This window comes from Adiantum capillus-veneris, chromosome 9 (genome assembly GCF_014529385.1).
Source record: "Adiantum capillus-veneris isolate H3 chromosome 9, ASM1452938v2, whole genome shotgun sequence".
In the NCBI taxonomy this organism is placed as follows: Eukaryota; Viridiplantae; Streptophyta; class Polypodiopsida; order Polypodiales; family Pteridaceae; genus Adiantum; species Adiantum capillus-veneris.
Window position 1 is genome coordinate 110417477 of NC_140939.1, and position 6903 is coordinate 110424379.

Genomic DNA, 6903 nt, shown 5'->3' on the forward strand with positions numbered 1-6903 from the left:
CTTATCATCCACTTGATATACTAATGAGCCAATACCCTATGAATTTAGTGAGAATTATCTTAGGTGCACCAAAGATGGCTATGCCCTTTTTGTGAGAGAAAATCTGGCTTTGACCAATTGAATGGAGTGCTTATGGTCTCACAATGCTATCCTTGGTGTCAAATAAAAAAAATCACTCTTCTGGTGAAACTTTTATCTTCAGCACATCGAAGATAAATTATCACTATTTCAAGAAATTTTTGCCCAAAATGATTTTTTGAAGTTAGTGCATGTAGTTTCAAGTCCCTCCATTGAGTTCCACAAGGTCTGATCTGTATGTGAGTGACAAACCCATGTTTGTAGGGGATAAGTGTTTGCGAGGTGAGCCAAGTCAGCATCGGCGGGTTGCTTACTGTGGGAAAAGAGAGAGAAGATACACAATAGACAGAAACTACGCACAAATAACACCTTGAAACTATAATTTATATTCTGACAAATTGTGAAATTGAATACAAAATATAACTGTAACCAAGGGAGTAATTTTTATTTTGTACTTCATAATCATGAGTGCAAGTGAGAGAAGTGATGCTTTGACAAATGAGAGCGTGAGAGAGGGTCTCCTCATCCTCCTCCCACCTTGCTCTGACAAATTATGGAATTGAATACAAATTTATCCGTAACCATGGCACTTATTTTTATTTCGTACTTCACAATCATGAGCGCTAGCGAGAGAAGTGATGCCTTGACAAATGAGAGCATGAGAGAGGGTCGCCTCATCCTCTTCCCGCCTTGCTCTTCCACTTTTCTTCATGCTCTTCTCTGAGAAGTAACCATCAAACTTGCAAAACACTTCTTTGTTATATCCTCTTTTCCCTCTTTCATTATTTTTGCATTATCACGAAGGAAAAAAACTCTTACTATTCCTTCTATAAAATTTCCTACCCCTCCAACATGCTCGCAACTCGTTGGCTCTTGAAAATGCTGCTCTTGATTATCCTCCTCTTAATAACCACAATTATGGCATCTTGAATCTTCCCAAAGTCCAAAAGAGAGAGAGAATCCCCTTTTATAGCATGGCTATGGTCTCCTTCTTCCCATGAGAGTACATTCCATTCTCTCCCTCCACTTTCTTTGGTCTTCACAAGCATTGGAGTTAACAAAAGCCTTTGATCATTTGATCTTTTTTGTTGTAAATACTTGATTGTCTTTGTTGTTGATAAAGAGGCTAATATTTGTTTTTGCTGCATGCGGTGAAGGATTTTGCTATCAAAATAATTCTTTCAAATTGTTTGCCTTGTCTCAAGAGTCATCATGCTCTGTGTGTCTGAATTAGGCATTCCTTGCCATGAAATAAGACTTTTCCAAGCTTGGATATTCCATATTCTTGGGTTTTTGTACTTTTGAATAAATTATGGTAAATGGTTGAAAATGATGTGGTGCAAATTAAGCAAAGAAAACTGTGAAATAGTTCTTTCTAATCACAAGAGTGCTTGAAGAATACAATGTAATGAGTAATCTGAATGTCAGTCCATGCTATCTTGAACGATTTTTTTAGTAGTTGAAGGTTCTCCTTGAACTTGTTGAGATCCTCTTGTGACCAATCATCTTTGTCATACATAAAAAAGAGCGCATCTATGGAACTTCACACATCAAACCATTAGGACTTGTTTGGGGTCTTTTTGGGCCCTTTAAATTGGACGTTTAGCGAAGTGCTTAAAATGCTAATGAAGGTTTGACTAAGCTAATGGCATAGGCCTAAAAATACATATTTGCATTTCTTTTTAAAAGAAAATAGGTCTCAATTATAGCTAGTCACCAGTTCCTCTCAGTTTTTGGGTGTTAGTGCAGCCCCACATACCACTCCCCCACTTTTGAATTTGAAAATTTTTGTCACTTTTCCCTCCCCCCTTTTGGAGGTGTTGTAAATGTCTTTCTCTCTCTACACATTCTCTCTAAAATGAGTTTGGGGGAGTTATGCTTGGGTTTAGGCTTCTTTCTCCCTCTCTAGAAGCCATAGTCTACAGATTTGAGGCTCCTCTACCTCCCTCACTCTCTCCACCCTCTTTCTCTCTCTCTTGTAATAACTCACCATAGCTCTTTCTCTCTCTCTATTATGCATTGGTGTGCATACTTGCCCATCCTTGGAAGCTCCATATCCATCTCCATTGTCATCTCCACCTCCACCTCCATCTCCAGCTCCACCTCTAGCTCTAGATTCATCTCCACCTCTACTTGCTTCTCCATTTCCAACTCCATTTCCATATCCATCTCTAGTTGTGCCTACACCTCCATCTCCATCTCCATTTCCATCTTCATCTCCATGTCTAGCTACAATGGCTATGCAAGACATCACCAACAAGGCTTCAAAGTTGATATTGCATGTCAATTTGGAGCAAGAGCATTCAACTTCGTGAAGCAATCGAGATAGTGGGTCTATTTCGATGGACATGCTACGATTGCAAGGGAGGAAATCATTGACCCTTGGATGGATGGTGCGATTAACCCCCTTGATCCTCAGACAGGAGTATCCCCACCATTCTACAACATCGTGCAACTCTTACACTTTTTGGGTGATGGCTATCATGGATTGTTAGGCTATTGCCAGAGGCTGTACACTTTGTACTTGCAAGAGCCCTCAACACTTTGTACTTGCATCATGGATTGTTAGGCTATTGCTAGAGGCTCTACACTTTGTACTTTGTACTTGCAAGAGCCCTCAACACTTTGTACTTGCGTCAGCTCTCGACACATAATCAGATTCAAACAAAACTAGACATGCTACAAGTTGCTAGCTTAGCTAAAAAGAAACAACTTTAGGCATCAGCCTTGATGGCAAAGGAGAAATTCATGGTGCAAATAGAGAAACTAAGGAAGAAACTTGCAGAGTAGAAGGTAAATCTTGACAACAATAAAGAAAGCATCGTTCGGGGTTGTAGAAAATTACATGTGTCTTTGACATTCCACTCAAAATCTCAGGCAAAGTGTCGACCACTTTACTCACCTTCCTATGAGATTTGAAAAGAGACAACAAAAGCGTAGGGCTATGGGGCTCCTTGCTAAACTTGGAGGTGCTCATAAGAGACTTTTGCACCAAACAAGGTAGCTGTAGGTTGTACGAGTGTAATTTGTTAGTAGAGTTTAGTAATTGACTCCTTTTCTATTTGCTTTTTGCGCGGAAGAAATTCTAGGTTGCAACAGTACCGAGGAGCCAATCAAGGCCTCCATACTTCGACACATGGTTGATGAGAAAGACATTCATATGATCTCTGATCTTGCACGTGCTACATTGCAACAATCCCTTCAAAAACTGTTGCTCAAGGACTTTTATAATATTACTTCCCCTTGTGACATGCTTATAGTGTGCAACTCAGCCAAGATCAGTGAGTAACAGGGTGTCTATGTAACAAGGGAATAGCTCGATAAATGTTACCAACCCCATACAATATGGCTATGGCAAGAAAAACCACAAACAGAGACGTTTTAACCCTATTAGGCGAGTACAAGTGGGTGGCTGGAAACATGCCAATGTCCTCAAAGAGTTTTGTTTACAACAAGTTCAACAATGTTTATGTTGAATTCAAAGCACTGCAACGAGCTATGATCCAATATTAGGATTCACAATAGAGGAGACAGGTGGAAATGCTATATTTGTGTTAAAATTAGATGAACGTTAGGTTGTCAAAGGCCAAACGGTGGATAAAGAAGTTATGATCAAAAGAGTGAATTGTTGTCTATTAGGTTAAAAACGACTACACTACACACACACACACACACAACACACACACACACACACACACACACACACACACACACACACACACACACACACACACACACACACACACACACACACACACACACACACACACACACACACACACACGCACGCACATATGAGTACTTATTTAGCTAACAACTATGTTCAAAAACCCTAGGCTTACTCTCATATGGCTTGGCGCTATAACACCCCCCCCCCCCCGCTCTTCCCCAAAAGAAAAAACCCTTCTTTTCTTTCGCCTATGGGCACCCACCCATGCTAAAACTGGGGTTAGCCACATTCATGCATCCTACATGTGGACAACTAGCAAATGAAGATAGGCAAGGTTTATTTCCTCTTTCCCTCTTGGCTACCCTTAGATACTCCCACCATGGGAGGCTATCCTTATAGAAAAAACTTAATACGTATAAACATGGGTATAAATTCTCTCTGTAACGAGGCAAGCTTCGCGCCCTGAATCTTAGCCTCAGTCTCTCTTCCTTGGCATGTTACTGGTGCATAGGCGGCTCTGTACACCATGACCTAGCCCTGTCGGAGGTGGCTACATTTGTAACCTTGATGAGAATGGCACCCTGCCAAATCAAGCATAGAATGATAGAGGTTACTGCTCACAATACGCCATGATTGTTCAAAGATCGAACTGCTTCTATTTAAACAGGTGAGGGTGCATTTTGCCTCTTACTTAGCCTTGAGTGTGTTTGATAGTGCAAGAGTTTAAAAGAGAGGATTGTGCGTATTGCTGCTTGCTGTGGTGGTATGGAGCTCACAGTGCAGCCCACGCAGCTTTGTACCTGGCTTAAATTCATTCTTGTACTGTAATATGGTAATCTCTCTACGAAAGAGTGGTTCTGAGTTGATGTAGGCACTTCTACTTATACCTCGGTAAGACACACTGAAGGATGATTTGTGGTAACTGCTTGACATTTTGGGAAAACAGGCTTCACACGGCCCACACATTAGTTAGAATAGCCTATGAATGGGTATAAAATCACCATATTAAGGCTACCGACAATAATTTTTGACGGTGTTAATAAAGGATTAAAGGTAAATAGCACAATCTTTTGAGGGCTATCTTTGGCTCTGTGTATGTATGATAACACTTGGAGTGGTTGATTGTTAGGTTTCATTGGCTGATACAACAACAGAAGGGGTGGTTCCCTACCAAAAAAGACGCCGGGTAGGATGATAAACTAGGAGTAGGGTTGTTCTGTTCCAACCTTACTTTTTGACATAACTGTGAACTATGGTCTATTTTGCACTATAGCTTGGTACTGAGCTCTGCATACAAAACCCCACTTCACATTCCAAGTTATTCTTGGCACCCTTCTTGACTTAATGTAGGAATCGCACATGGAGGGGGAGTGTTTCACTACCTTGGACTCATAAGTTCTGCCATGATCTGTGCATACTATAGACGGGACTATTTCCATATGACTTTGGATTCTGGCAGTACTGTACATAAATATGATACTTGGTAACTAGTAGGACCACCTGCCTTTTGGGATTTTAAAAAAACAATGATGTCTTGTTTTTTGTATGGTCTTTGGACTCTTTATCTAACAGGTAGTAACCTTTGTTTATTACCATGTACTCTTATACGGTTTGCTTCCTTGGTGCCATTTGGAGAACGTTGCACTTGTCGGAGTGACTCTAGTACAAAACTCTTACTTATTGTATTACGTGGCATGACATCTGAAATGGTTGATACACTGTCAGGACTGTACACAAGTATGGTTATTTTTCAATTTATACTAAACAAGATGTAAAAGGATTTTTATTCACAAGTAATGCAGTAACATCTTAGTTCTAGCTCTTTTCTAACATGGAAGGATGGGTTACTGCATTGGTTTTGGTTTTTTGGAAGGATCACTGGTGCAATATGCTTGGTGAAAAGATTGGTATAAGGATACAAAATGACTTGGGACATACAAAGTGAAGTAGGATGGTTTAGTTTGCCCAAGTGGACTTGTATATTTTGGTTGAGTTTGATAAACGTGGCCGAGTTGGGTACCTTTTACTGTCAAATATAATTTTGTGTTGCTAAGAGATATCCAAAGATTTTTTTAGTTACTTTATAGCTTCATGGTACTTAATAAGCTAGAGGAATTGGAGCTTGACAAATTTGGCAAAGTAAAATTGATATTGATTGATGAGATGCTATAGGAACTAAGACACTTGAATTGGAAGGGGTGGTGGCCTTCTAATCAAAATAATATGATTACTATTATCTATTTAAGGTCTAAATCAAATATGGGGAAAAACCATACTTATAAATATAATTTTTGGGATAATAAAATTGTTCTACAAAGAAATTGGTATACTTGAAATCTTTGGACTGTGGTTTTAAAGTTTAAAAAGGCAACTGATATAGTCCATTGACACCTGTAAAACACATCCAAGGCTAACAAATCTGTTGTCTAGTTTGGATGGATGCAGGTGAGAACTCTATCCTTTCCTGGAATTTTTTGGCTTAAAACAAATGTCTATCCATGATTACACTTGCTCCTACTACTTGGGAAGTACTTCTACTATCAGTTTATATTGGAATGAGGCTTCATTCGCATAATCCATGTACAAAGATAATTCTAAGACTAAGTTTTTTTTGTACTTATCATTGCCTTTTTTCTAAAGCCAACTGTCTTTCGAATGTTAAAGTTCAATGATGTCTTATTATTTAGGTAAAAACAACTACACAAACGTCCTATACATAAGGTTTTTTCCATACTTTTTGGATAAACTAGGACACTGGCTTTAGAAACTAGATTGAATCTTAGTTTTAAGTTGGACCCACAGTCTATAATTTCTTGATTGGTTGGCTGGTGTTAGGTGGTCCTTCATAGGCTAATGTTCTGGGTACCTGCTCACGGCTGTTATAGTCTCTGACTTTGGTGGTTTAAGGATTGCAGGCCCAACCCACAAGAGGAATTTTATATATATATATATGTATGTATATCTTCTTTTAGGATCACAAACATTTTAAATTGACAGCTCGAATGAGAGTAAACTACGACCCAGAGAAGCATACAAGGAGTTTTGAGCAGATTAGGTTTTACCTAAAGGACCATTCTCCAAAAAAAGCCTTAGCAGTTAGAACTAGACCTTTTCTGGCTACACGGGCAAAATGTTGTGTTACATACTATCATAAA